Consider the following 15,334-nt stretch of genomic DNA (forward strand, 5'->3'; position numbering starts at 1 on the left):
AATTAGCTAGAAAACCAATGTCATTTCCTGTACTGAGAATGATCACTTCAATTATATGATTAGATTTGCCTAGGTAAATTTGACAATGGTCACCATATCACATCACCTCAAGAGACTTTTTTTTTCATGTAAAACTCTTACACCATTAAAGAAACCCTATAATACATTGATTCTTGGGTGAGAACACTTCAAAGGAAAAGGAGGAGCTAGCACAATGCACAAACTGCAGGTCGGATCCTGAAATGGACTGGAAGCCAGTGTAAGGAGGCCAGTATAGGTTTAATGGGATCACACTCTTTCTTGCCCAACAAAAGGTGAGCTGCTGCATTTTGAACAGCAACAGCAACCCGACTGATCAAGTCCACACAATTGAGCTTGACAGTTGGGCAGAATAACAAGAAATAAAACAGCAAAATGGTCTGAAATAGGAGTATCACACAAGGTCCAGTATGTGTCCCTGCAAATTCAAAAAAGACATCTTTGTTGAATTTAGCTAGTAGTATTCCAGTTTGTGACAAATGACTGCACTTCAAAGGTGGAGGAGGGGTCAGATGTTGACTGTCGACATCGGAAACTGGATTTTAATACAGTTGTTAGGCCCAGACCTCTGCCTGTAGTTCGAGGGGAACTGGAAAACATACAGTCAAGAGGAAAAAGTTCTGAGAATCGGGTGAACTCACCAGCACGAAGCCAAGTCTCTGTCAGAAACCTAAAATCCAATTCACTAGATGCGAAGGATTCATTTAACAGAAAAGTATTGTTTATTAGAGAGCTAAGAGTCAAACGAACAATTCTGTCCTCACGAACTGTTGTAGAGGTGCAGCTCAATGGGCAAATGTTCCCATAATTCACATCGCAACACCTGGTCTGTTTTATTTACTTTTTTAAAAATTTATACATTTGATAAGCATTCAAATCTCTTAATGAATACAGAATATAGATCTAGCACAAAGCAAGAAAGCACGAGATAAAGCTAATCAAAAAGGTACTGGCTCAAGCAAATGTGTGTTATGCCAACCCTTCCTGCTCCTTTTTGAACATGAAAGTTATTTGTAGTTGTGGTTGCTCATTTTCCTTTTGTTTTGCTTTGTTTATTTGTTTCTTTTTAATTCTATGTTGTTGTACTTTTTCAACATGTCCAAAATAAAGATTCAATCAATCAATCAATCAAACCCTTTTAACAAAAGATCATTTAGGAAGCAGCTCGTTTACATAGGGTTTGAAGCAAAAGAGTAAAACAAAACAAACAAACAAACAGAAAAACAAAACAAAAAAAGTCCATCTTAGATAAGTAAGTACTTTAAATTAAATTTCATAACAATAATCCACGCAAAACAACCAAGAGTTTTAGTATTATTATTATTATTGCTCTTCTTTATTCTTGATTTATACATTTTTCTAATACTCTGGTTTTAAACATGTTTTAAAACAAGGAAAAGGAGAAGTTTCCACCAGCAAGTCAGGTAAACCCGGATGAGCAGGAAAGGCAAGCTGGATCCACTGAAGCCCCAGTGATCGTTGAGTTGGAAAAAAAAATCCACCTGAATAGCAGAAAGAATTAAACCAACAGCCACATCTCAGTTAAGATTTAGCTCTCAGCAGAAGACCTACACATCTCCCCCTTCATCTGAAACGTTTCCTCTATTAGATGACAGCAGGCAAGTGAACAAGTGTGCCGGTTTAAAAAACAGTGATCGTAGGGGTTGAGGTTTGATCACCCATATTATGCTTTATCCAAGTTTTGTGGGATGACTTGATATCAAAGAGTGCTTGGTTGTCATATACCACAATAGCAGACACACTTTGGCAACAAACACAGAATAAAACAATAGCAACCGCTAAGTAAGTTTCAGTAATTACAACAATGAGAAAGTACTTCTGAAGTATGTATAGTGTGCCATACTTGAGGGTGCAAGAACACATAATGCTTAAGTAATCAGTATTGAGAGAGGGTTTACTCTTTTGTGCTAATATTTTGGGTTGAAAGAAGTGCTCATAGCTCACACAATCACTTAATCCCAGTTTTAACCCAGGCTAATATAACACAGTTACTGTGCATTGATCAATACATTGGTTAAAAAGCAAAGTGACAGGATTAGCTCTAAAAGCTAGAGTGCATAGTTATTGTCTTCAAAACACTAAACTGCAGTGTTGCAACCACTGCAGTATCCAGTATTAGTGCTTTGTCCAATTTGATGATGATGTTCTCATTTGCACCAGAAAAGTGAAACACAGACATATTCGAACTGAGCTTTTTCAGCTTCCCATCACAGTTTGGTGGTGACAGCCTGTAGTGATGTGGCGATCCATGTCACTGTTTGCAGGGCAAATGGTAGAAAGTCTTGTCCATCATACCCATACTGATTGAAGCCATTTATCTCTCCAGTCTCAACACCCCATTCACAGCTATTCATTCTTTGCAAAATATGAACACCTGAAAAAGAGAGACAGATGAGATCTCAGCACATCTTACAACTGATAACCACTCCAGGTGCCGAGGATCATTCTTCACGAGGTTTTTAATCCACTCTGTTTTGAGTTCTGGTCCCCTTCCATTGCTGTCACAGTAACCTCCATTATTGTTTTTTATTAATCTTTTATAAAATGTTACTAATCATTGTCACATTATTGAAATAAATACGTGGCTTAATTTAGATTTAAAAAACTTGCAACTTACTTGCAACTTACATATATGTTATCGTTAATTGAAACATTCATCACTCGGTAACTTACAGAATCTTCTTGATAGCCAAACTACTTTGAGCTAACAGGAAGGCAACAATAACTCAAACAATCACCCATTACAACCAAGCAGAAGAGCATCTTTGAATGAACAACATACTGATCTGAGAAATACAGGGCCAGTATCATCAAGTGCTGACACAGATTCACAGATATATAAATTACAGGTACAGTCTATGTACTGAATATATGATATATATTGATAATAGCCACTGGGGGAAGGGAGCAGCTCTGCTTGCCTTTCTGTAAAGCCCCCACAGGTCACTGCAAAAACCCACGGTATGCTCCGCTTTCTCTCTCCCATCACATTCAGTGTTTTGAGCCTCCCCTGTGTTTGTGCAGCATGGCTGAGTCACATGATGACACAACAGCAAAACACAGTAAAGCAGTTATGGTTAACCTGCTTTCACAGACATATCAGACACGTCTTTGATGAAACTGAAACAGTCTGCTGAACGTAGAAGAGAAAATTGATTGAGAATTGATTTAACCACGCTATTACTGACCAATACCAATGTTGGTATTAATACTACTGATTTAATAATTGGAGGTTATCATTGTGCAGCCAGCACATATCAATACTTAACTAAATTTATTTATTTATTAAGAAAAAATTATTTATGTATATGTAAATGAGCTGCTTGCTAAATTATCTTTTGTTAATAGGGTTGGCATAATAAGCACGTGCTTCAGCCAATACCTTTTTGATTAGCCTTATCTCATGCTTTCTTGCTTCGTGGTCATTTTTTCTTCTGTATTCACTGAGACATTTGAATGCTAATAAAACCCTCCACTTCTACAGCTTCTCTCAGCAGAGGAATAGCAGAAAGAAAGAAGAAAAAAAATGGATTGAAAGATTCATAACCAAATTCAATGTCTATACTCTCTGGCCAGTTTAACAGGTACACCTGTTCAACTGCTTATTAACACAAATATGTAATCAGCCAATCAGATGGCAGCAAATAAGTGTATTTAGGGATCTAGACTTCTTGGAAATATAAACATAGCATATAACAAAAGTAAAAGTAAAATTAAAAAAAAAAGAAATCAAATGTGTTGGTGTAGACGTCACAATCGCGCCCTCTCTCGCTGACCCAAAAACAGTCATTGTGTATAACTTTAATTTAACCAGGAGAGGGCAGTGTTGCTTTCCTTTTGCGTGATTTACGCGTGTTTTTGTTGCTGTACAATATCAACCACCTGGGATCCCAAATTCTTAAATCCACTGCAAATGTAATAACCTTCCAAATAAAGATGAGCTCTGTGTATTGCTGAATTCTAAATTTCAGTGCTAGACTAAAAATAAATCAAATCAATGTATTTGTCTGTGAAGGTTCTCAGTCATCCAACAATCAATGTATTGTTTTACAGAAACAAAATATCATTTGAACTCTTTTAAATTCCACTGACTGCAATCTGTCTGAGTGTATAACTGAAATCTAACAAAATTGTAAAAATCTATTTGAGTTAATCTGAAATCGTTTGATTTCTTTGTATGTAGCTATATTAACATTTAATAAATCATGAAATTAATACACGCATGTTCTCGTAACGATGCGACGAATTGTTTGCTCTTCATTCAGTGAAGTGAGCGTCACACGCTGCTCATATAAAACATATTCTGACAAACAGCCGCACAGCTGACGAGCCTTTTTTTTCAGAGACTTGAGGGATACTTCCCAAAGTCTGACCTGCATCAGACCATCCGCTCAGTGTCCGTGGTTACCATGGTTACTGCAGAAGCTGCTATGAATTAAACAGTTGTCCCTGAGATAACTTACCGGAGACATGAATGTTTGTTTTTCCATTACAAAAGAATTGGATGACTTGGATAACTTATAGGAGTATCAGACTTCACGTGCCATGTCCTCGGAAATCTGGACTAGTGTGGATTTTTCAAGGACAAACTGGTAAGAGTTGCACACCACTATACTGAAATAAAGAAGCTATTACTGAAATACACGTGCTATATTATAAACTATGATATAAAACATAAGGTTTAGTTATAAAGCACACTTTCCTGCCTTTAGTCTTATTCATGAGCAGTATCAGTTGTCTTCTAACATCCAAGAGTCTGCACGATGTGTTTCATAGGTCCTAACAAGAGGATCCCAGAACCCAAAAATAACCCAAAGGGTTAAAAAGATTTCCACACTGATGCAGATGATGTATACGATTGTGGGACTTCTATAAAAAAAAATCTATATGTCATATTCTTGCTGGCACTCACACTGTCATAGGTCAAAGGGCACTTTATGCAACTGAGGTGGTCAGAGGGGTTATGATTAAAATGTGACAACACCACCTAGGAAATTTCACCACCAGGAGATGTAAACAGTCTTTTCAAAACCAACCAGAAAAGATTACACATTGAAGAGTGTGCAACTGAGGAAGACTGGCTCTAATATTAATATATCTTTATTAATTACATTTGTTAAAATAAAAAAAGAAGAATGGAGCACAAGAAAAGTTGACTGTGGCACAACTTATCCAGCTTAGTGTGCTAAATAAAATAAAACCACCATACATTGAACTGGACTTACCAGTAGGGGAGGACCAGGAAAGAAGAAAAAAAACAAACCACCAACTACACCCAAGGTGCTGGACAACAAAGGAGGTGTGGAAAATGACACACCACCGACCCGCATGTCCTTAGGCTACGTCCACACGTACAGGGGTATTTTTGAAAATAGTTTTTTTTTTTAAAAATCCTGTCTACACGTAAATGCAAAAACGAAGGAAAACGCTGCTAGGAACATGCCAAAGCAACAGGTGGCGATATATTCCTAACCGTGTAGAAATGTTGGCCAATCAGAGGTCTAGAAGCTAGTGATGTGCGATACCACTGATTTCCTTTCCGATCCGATACCAAGTAATATTCAGGGTGGTATCGACGATACTGATCCGATACTGATACTTTGTACAAAAACTTATTTTATTTATTGTATCTCAAATTATAGCGTCATAATGATTACAGGACATCAGATTACTTGTTCTTATCACTTAATAATGCAGAGTTCATCATATAGAAATAAAAAAACTGAAGTTGTGCGCTATTTGAACACCTTGCCAGCCTGCAGCACTAAAGGACTCCGTGAGAGACGTCTGTCTCGCCCTAGCAGCACCTGTCCACTCCTCCTCTTCAGTTTGCCTCAACATACGCTCGTCATATTTTTAATATGATTTACTCTGAGGTAGAATAGCATAGAATAATCCTTTAATTGTCCCACAAGGGGAAATTTGGTTGTAACAGCAGCCAAAAAGACACATATACAAACAAACAGTACACAGGACACAGAACAGAAACATACACAATTTTTCTTACATATTTACATTAAGGACAATGGTTACTATAAACAGAGTACTGTACAGTTATTAAATTAAATAAAAATAACTACAGATAAGAGGCAAACCAGGTTGTAGTGCGAATCGGTTAATTAACTTATTGCAGTTACAGCGCAGATGTAAACATCTATGTTTGTTGGGAGCAGTTCTGATTGTACAGTCTGACAGCTGCAGGGAGGAAGGACCTGCGGAAACGCTCCGTCATGCATCTAGGATGCAGCAATCTCTCACTGAAGGAGCTCTGCAGTTCAGCAACATTTACATGCATGGGGTGGGAGACTCTGACAGGGGATTTCTTTAAATCACCCTGCCGTTCTTTCTTTAGCCAAGACTCCTGAGTTAGAAAACACAAACACTGCAGATTTTCTTTAACTCGCGAGGGCAGCCATGGAACGCAGGATCTGCGTCTCATCACTGCCTGCGTGCTTTATTTATACTTTTCTGTGTGTCTGTATGTGTGTGTGTGTGTGTGTGTGTACAAAGATAACAAAGTTATTCTCAGAACTCAGAGCTGAGGTTCCCCTTTTCTAAGTCTGTATGTTCCAAAACAGAAAGAGGAAGCTGTAAGTTGTTTATCACAGAAGAGTTCATGTCAAAAGTTATTAGGTGAAAAGTCACGTAGACATGTGGTTTGCTTAGTGATCAATAAAAGAATACATTTCATGTATCTGATCACATATATACAATTTTCTCCTGACTCTGTCCATCAGAGATGTTATTTTGGCCAGAGTCCTTCTGTCTCCCACCACCTGCACTGGGTCCAGGGTGCATCCCAGAACAGAGCTGGCCTTCCTGATGAGTTTATCCAACCTCTTCCTCTCAGCTGCCGATAAACTGCTGCTCCAACATACCACACTGTAAAAAATGACAGATGCCACCACAGAGTCATAGAAGGTCTTTAAAAGCGCTCCCTGTACTCCAAATGACCTCAGCCGCCTCAGCAGGTAGAGTCTGCTCTGACCCTTCCTGTAAAGAGCATCAGTGTTGTGGCTCCAGTCCAGTTTTTTATTCAGGTGAACACCCAGGTACCTATAAGAGTCCACTATCTCAATGTCCACTCCCTGGATGTTCATCGGTGTCAGTGTGGTGGGTCTGCGTCTCCGGAAGTCCACCACCAACTCCTTGGTTATCCTGGCGTTGATCAGCAGGTGGTTCTGCTGACACCAGTCTACACAGTCCAGAGTCCACTGTCTGTCCTCTGAGTCGTCCTCACCTGTGATGAGGCCGACTATGGCCGAGTCGTCAGAGAACTTCTGTAGGTGGCAGTGTGGGGAGTTGATGGAGAAGTCTGCAGTGTAGAGGGTGAAGAGGAACGGTGCCAGCAGTTCCCTGTGGGGGCCCCGTACTGCAGACCAGCGTATCAGAGACACAGCCCTGTGACCTCACAAAAGCAGTTAAAAACCTATCTGTTTAAACTCGCTTTTGGTTAATTTTGTTTTGTTTTGGATTTTAATGTCTGTCTTCTGCCTCTGTAAAGCACTTTGTGATTTTTATCTTGAAAGGTGCTATATAAATAAAATTTTACTTACTTACTTACTTACTTATACTGGTGTTTGACAAGGTTAGTGATGTTGCCACAACCATACATGCCTCCCGATTTTCCCGGGAGAATCCCGAATTTCAGTGCCCCTCCCGAAAATCTCCCGGAGCCACCATTCTCCCAAATTTCTCCCGATTTTCCACCCGGACAACAAAATTGAAAAACCATATCGCAGAATTCATAGCGCGGCCCAGCCAATTCCAGTTTCCAGATACTTAGTTTTAATATTACTCTTATTTCTCTTTCTGGGTCGCAAAAAAACTTTTAACATATTTTCAGGTGAGAATGTAGCTGAATAAACTTCAAATATCTGAGCCAATCGACACATCGTTTTCAAACCCCCGCGGTCTTTCACTTAAACATGATATATAAGTCACTTTGATAACTTAAAAATGTTATTGTTTGGCTTTTTCAGTGCTTTATTTGTTCGTGAGTAAATCGGTTTGGCTGATATTAAAATTATTAGATTAGATTAAATTAAATTTAACTTTACTAATCCTTCGGGAGGGTTCCTCCGGGGTTTTCACACAGCTGAATAAACGTCAAACACAAAATGATTAAACAGAAGTGTGAGACAGTTGGGAGTTTAAGTCAGCGCCCGGTTATATTTTAGATAGCAAGGAGCAGACGGCAGAGTTTCACTCCACCGAGGGAGCTCGTGACCCGGCTTTCTTTAGACCGCGAAGGCCGGGTCCTCAGGTGGAAGCAGCCTCTGAATTTGGACACCCCCGCTGTTTCCAGGCCAGCCAATAATAACGGTGACATTTAACGTATTTTATCCGATAAATAAACACTGTAAAATGTATTTACCCTCCCACCCACCCCAACAGCCTTTTTGAATGTCTCCCTAATTCTGAGGTCTCAAGGTTGGCAAGTATGGCCATAACACCTCACTTTTTTGCCACATGTATCGCAAACCACGTCTCGGCTGTTTGTGGATGTAAAATATGTCCGCAAATGACTCCAATTACGCTCAGCCATTGTTGTGAGTGCGCACGCCAGGGGCTGCGAGACATTGGGCGTTTATCAATATGCGTACTTGTGCGTACTTGCGTTCTCGTGTACTCGTGATACGTCATCAGTCGGAGACCAAGTACTGTTCCAATTCGAAGTACGCATCACGCCGAGAACGCGAAAAAGTCCCGGATGTGTTCTCGATCCGCCCATTTTATCGAGCATGCATCGGTGTAGACTTGGGACAGCTATATATCCCAGAATGCATTTCGTCCAAAACTCAACAGCGGACTCCCGGCACATCGTCCCCCCCCCCCCTCCCCTCCCCGCCCGCTTGCGGTCTTCTCACTACTCAGGTTAAAGAAACCCCAGCAGCTGTCTATAGTATTGAGTGTCCACTAAAATAAAAATAAAAGCGTTCTAACATCTCACCTGCTTGTTTTTATTAAGGTATGTACACGTATGTACATGTACACTATTTTTATTAATAGAGGTTTCACTACTGAGGTTAAAAATGATATATAAGTCACTTAGATCACTTCTAAATGTTAATGTTTGGTTTATTTCAGTGTTTTATTTGTTCCTGAGTAAACCGGTTTGGCTGTGATTAAAGTTAAGCTTCATAACATGTTACTCACAGTTAAATTAAGAGGGGACGGCAGTAAAAACTCCGGACCTGTGACATCATCACGTACGCTGGTACAAATCACGAGTCCGTGCTCGCGTACTTGAGAATTGAGAAACGGCCGACGAGTCCGTGCTCGCGTTCTCGGCAGGTACGTACTCCCGTGCGTTCTCGGCGGGTACGTACTCACCGAGCACGCGAGTACGTACTCGCGTACTTGGGCATTGATAAACGGCCATTTATACAGCCGTATTTCGCACGACTATGAAAGGCGGAAGAGGAAGTAGTTCCTTTGAATGTAGACAATCCGGCTGTGTTCCAATTCAGGGTCTGCACGCTTGAAGTACGCACACTACGCGTACTACGGACGGTGCGTACTACAAGTACGGGAAGTGCGGAAGTGAGAGGCTTGTGAAATGGGACGGTCTAGCCCTTGTCGCGCTGTTCAGGTTGCCTAGCAACCATGATACTAACTGCGAGAAACGTGTCATACAGCATTGTGTGACAGAAATGAAGGAGAAAAAATGTTTTGTTGGTCCTTCGTTTTTATCATGACATCACTTTGATTAGTTGAGACCACAGGACTGTAAAACATGATAGTTGGGCTTCATTTCTGTACTGAACAGTCATTTCAAGATTAGTTAGTAAATAATAATTAGCTAATGTTATTCATGAGACTAAAGTCATCTCACTGTGGTAATGTTAATATAATATGGACAATATTATATGTATTGTCAGATTATTATGGTATATATACATACATATATATATATTACAGGATATATTACAGCAGTGAGCTTGAACTCTGGGTCAAAGATTAAAGTTGCAGTTATTTATATTTCCTATCACCTTAAATCTTCACTCAAAGACAAGTACCTTTGACAGTGTATATACAGATGTATTATATATAAGAGACAAATATTGTTCGTCTAATATGTTGGCATTATTACATTTGGCTCAATGCTTACATATATGTGTAAAAAGGAAAATGTACGAGCTGTGATAACTGTTTCTGATAAAATGAAGAGTAGACTGATATATTGAATATTCCTTTATTGGGTGAGAAAATCAGACCATGTCATAACTGCTTTAAGTCATACAGAATAGATATCAGAGCCTTAAACAGGCTGACTTCTGCTAAATGGGTCAAACTGGGCAGAAACTATACAAACACATAACATCCTTATAGAATATGATGTAACACTATAGATCAACTTACCTCAGAATATATAAAGCATATAAACAATTACAGCAATATGATGCAACAAACACAGCAGTGCTACTAATCCAAAATACTCAAAGCTTCATAGAACTGAAACAAACATTTATTTTTAGCTCCATTCTGCTGCTGATACATACTTTAGGTTTCTGAATATTAAACTTGTTGCTGCCTTTCATAGTGTGTAACTTGAAGGCCCTGAGTACTTTCTCCCACACTGAAAACACTGGGATGATCACATTATTTGAACATTACCTAATAAGACTGATTCAGGACAGACAATTAGTTATTTTAAACTTTTCTAGCAGTCCTTCACAAACAGGGAACAGTCTGTCTATTCTCTCCATCTGTCAGCTGCTGCTGGCTCTTCCTCCTCCTCTTCCTCACACACTGCTGAGTTTGTCCTGGTGGATCGTCAGGGGTGCAAAGCCTCACAGATGATGTGCAGCAGTGGGTCCCTCAGTCTGTCCTCACTCTGGACACTTGCAGTCGTCACACATGGAAATCAAATGTGTGATAAGCTGCAGGATTCAAACACAAGTGTAACTTATAAATACATGTTCATACTTTTATTCCACAATCAGAGAGAAAGAAACAGAGAGAGAGTGCAGGACAGACAGACAGGTGACAGTCTCAGGTGTATACACTGCTACAAAACAGCACAAGAGAAGGAGGATTTAGTGTTTGTGTTATTACGAGTGCTGAACAAGAAGAGTTCTAGATGGTCCAGTGGACACATGTGTGACTCCTGTGATTAAAGCATCTTTCTTTCAGCTTAACGAGTGAACCGTCAGCTCGTTCAAACACACGTTAAAGTCCGTTTGGCTCGACACCACCGAACAGAGGCAGCAATATAACATAGCTAACATTAACAGTGCAGTGAATCCTGCTTGTGCCGTGATATTCAGGACTGCAAACCGAGCAGCATCACTGACTTTCAGCTTGTTGTGTTTGTGGATATATGACTGACTTTAATTATCCATAAAATCATCACATTCTCTGTAAGATTAAGGTCGACTATATATATACAGGGAGTGCAGAATTATTAGGCAAATGAGTATTTTGTCCACATCATCCTCTTCATGCATGTTGTCTTACTCCAAGCTGTATAGGCTCGAAAGCCTACTACCAATTAAGCATATTAGGTGATGTGCATCTCTGTAATGAGAAGGGGTGTGGTCTAATGACATCAACACCCTATATCAGGTGAGCATAATTATTAGGCAACTTCCTTTCCTTTGGCAAAATGGGTCAAAAGAAGGACTTGACAGGCTCAGAAAAGTCAAAAATAGTGAGATATCTTGCAGAGGGATGCAGCAGTCTTAAAATTGCAAAGCTTCTGAAGCGTGATCATCGAACAATCAAGCGTTTCATTCAAAATAGTCAACAGGGTCGCAAGAAGCGTGTGGAAAAACCAAGGCGCAAAATAACTGCCCATGAACTGAGAAAAGTCAAGCGTGCAGCTGCCAAGATGCCACTTGCCACCAGTTTGGCCATATTTCAGAGCTGCAACATCACTGGAGTGCCCAAAAGCACAAGGTGTGCAATACTCAGAGACATGGCCAAGGTAAGAAAGGCTGAAAGACGACCACCACTGAACAAGACACACAAGCTGAAACGTCAAGACTGGGCCAAGAAATATCTCAAGACTGATTTTTCTAAGGTCTTATGGACTGAAATGAGAGTGAGTCTTGATGGGCCAGATGGATGGGCCCGTGGCTGGATTGGTAAAGGGCAGAGAGCCCCAGTCCGACTCAGACGCCAGCAAGGTGGAGGTGGAGTACTGGTTTGGGCTGGTATCATCAAAGATGAGCTTGTGGGGCCTTTTCGGGTTGAGGATGGAGTCAAGCTCAACTCCCAGTCCTACTGCCAGTTTCTGGAAGACACCTTCTTCAAGCAGTGGTACAGGAAGAAGTCTGCATCCTTCAAGAAAAACATGATTTTCATGCAGGACAATGCTCCATCACACGCGTCCAAGTACTCCACAGCGTGGCTGGCAAGAAAGGGTATAAAAGAAGAAAAACTAATGACATGGCCTCCTTGTTCACCTGATCTGAACCCCATTGAGAACCTGTGGTCCATCATCAAATGTGAGATTTACAAGGAGGGAAAACAGTACACCTCTCTGAACAGTGTCTGGGAGGCTGTGGTTGCTGCTGCACGCAATGTTGATGGTGAACAGATCAAAACACTGACAGGATCCATGGATGGCAGGCTTTTGAGTGTCCTTGCAAAGAAAGGTGGCTATATTGGTCGCTGATTTGTTTTTGTTTTGTTTTTGAATGTCAGAAATGTATATTTGTGAATGTGGAGATGTTATATTGGTTTCACTGGTAAAAATAAATAATTGAAATGGGTATATATATGTTTTTTGTTAAGTTGCCTAATAATTATGCACAGTAATAGTCACCTGCACACACAGATATCCCCCTAAAATAGCTAAAACTAAAAACAAACTAAAAACTACTTCCAAAAACATTCAGCTTTGATATTAATGAGTTTTTTGGGTTCATTGAGAACATGGTTGTTGTTCAATAATAAAATTATTCCTCAAAAATACAACTTGCCTAATAATTCTGCACTCCCTGTATTTAGAAGTAGAGGCTTTAAAACCAAGTTACCGCTGAAAGTACAAACATCACTAATGTCACATAACTTTCCCGACATGTGGCCAACAGTAATGTTTTAATGTTATTAAACATTCGCTCATAAATAAGTGACATAATATTCAGTACTTACTTCTGACAGTTCACTCTTCGGCGGCTCCCTTCTGCCGTATTTTGCGGCAAAATTATCCACACCCACCGCCGCGCTATGGATTGTGGGATATATGGGACCACGAAGCGTGCACCGGACCACGCTTGATATTTGGGGAAATCGACGGTGCATTTGGAGTATGCATTTGAAGTACACTTTGAATTGGGACAGCCGTCGTCGCGTGGCGGTGACGTAATCGCACTTGTAATGCGTACTTCAAGCGTGCAGACCCTGAATTGGGACACAGCCTCCGAATGATATAGTTTCTTTCCACTGTGTTCCTGTTAATGATACACTACAAATTTACCCTAAATTACTAAAATATCAATATTTTAATGTGAGAATCGATTCTAGAACATAAATGATTGGTATCGGAGGAATCGATATTTCAGGATCGATCCGCACATCACTACTAGAAGCCTGGGTGGGAAAGAATAAACAAAGATGGCGCATAGAAGCAGAACGGAGTCTTATGTGTGGAGGGACAGAAACTGTGTGTGTATATGTAAGCATCTAAACACTGCAGAGAGTAAAATTAACAGTAACAGTTAAGTCCGCCTTTGTAGAAATCCATTTCACCGAAACAATAACGTGACGGCACAATGTGACGTCAAACCTTTGACGCTGCATTTTCTCCGTTTTCCTTGGCCGGAGGAACGGAGTTTTCGAAAATCTCGACCCTGGCAGGAGTTTTTAAAAATCTCAGTTTTCAGTGACCGAAAACGCCGTTTACGTGTGGACGAAAGGTGCAATCGCGTAGAAAAATATGGGTTTTCAAAAATACCCGGGTACATGTGGACGTGTGTACAAAGCCTAAGGCTACGTCCACACTAATGCATTTTCGTTTGAAAACGCATCATTTTCTCTCCGTTTTGGCCTCCCGTCCACACTGAGACGGCGTTTTCGCAGATGGAAAACAGCATTTTGAAAACACATACATTTCAAAACGGTGCTTTCGCGTCACAGTGTGGACAGTGAAAACGGAGACTTTCTAAAACGATGACGCATGTCATTATGTCATATGATGCAGTCATGTGACCAATTAAACTAAGATAGCGGACGGCATAATACAGCAGTTGTTTTGTTTGCTCTCAATTTTGACAGCCCTATTAAAGATTAATATCAGTCTGTACATGCTCCAGATAGCTTTTCTTCAAATTCTTTAACTCTCACTCCCTTTTGCAACTTTGTACTTTTGTGTTACTTGCAGCAACAACTCTACCTCATAGTGCTTTTCCTCAACATTTTGCTGCGACGTTTCAAAGAGCCAGAAAGTAAATAAGGCAGGTCAAATCATCTTGGGTTTCACATATCGCAGTACTGGAACGTAAGCGTTTTCGGCTGTTTCAATGTGGACGCACAACTCTGTGAAAACGACTGAAAACGCTAGTGTGGACGCGGAGCGTTTTCAGACGAAAACGCCATTTTCAAATCTATCCGGGCTAGTATTAAAAACTAAAACAATCAAACAAACAAACAAAAAAAATTAAAAGTCACAAAAACCTACAAGGGCACTCAACACCACACACAGTCAAACAAAATATACAAAAAAAGCATTAAACAGGAAAAAAAGTATACAATCCTAGTAATTTGCACCCCCACAGTTGAACTGTTGCCTGAGCCAATTATAGCTGTTGTGATATTTGATCCCAGCGCACTCCAAAAAGGAATGTAGAATAGTTCTGTGGCGACTGGAACAAGTCAAACATATCGCTGTAAACGACCATCAAAATGCACGGGCAGGGGATCACGAAAGCCCGACTACGTGGGCACAACAATTATAAACTGTCTTACATAATAAAACTGTAGACAGGACAAGATAGCAGTTCCTTAAAGGATGGGCCCAAAACAGCGGCTGCTGCAGGCGTTTCCCTCAACAACCACCACTGACCGCTGAACAGAGGCTTTAGCGTGCAGCAATCAGATCCTGGAAATAACAATAGATTTAGCACTTAGCGTCCTAAATTCTGGGGTAAGCAGCACTTGGCATTATTTTGCTACTGACTCGAAAATGAGAGAAAGCAATGTCAAACTGACGGCAGCTGTTCTCTTCACAACGGCTGAAATTAAATAAATCGGCCACTCTACAAACGGGGCCGCGAATATGCCATTATACCGCTTAAATCAAGAAAAGTGGATAGGGGGACAAACA

This window comes from Oreochromis niloticus, linkage group LG22 (genome assembly GCF_001858045.2).
Source record: "Oreochromis niloticus isolate F11D_XX linkage group LG22, O_niloticus_UMD_NMBU, whole genome shotgun sequence".
Lineage (NCBI taxonomy): Eukaryota > Metazoa > Chordata > Actinopteri > Cichliformes > Cichlidae > Oreochromis > Oreochromis niloticus.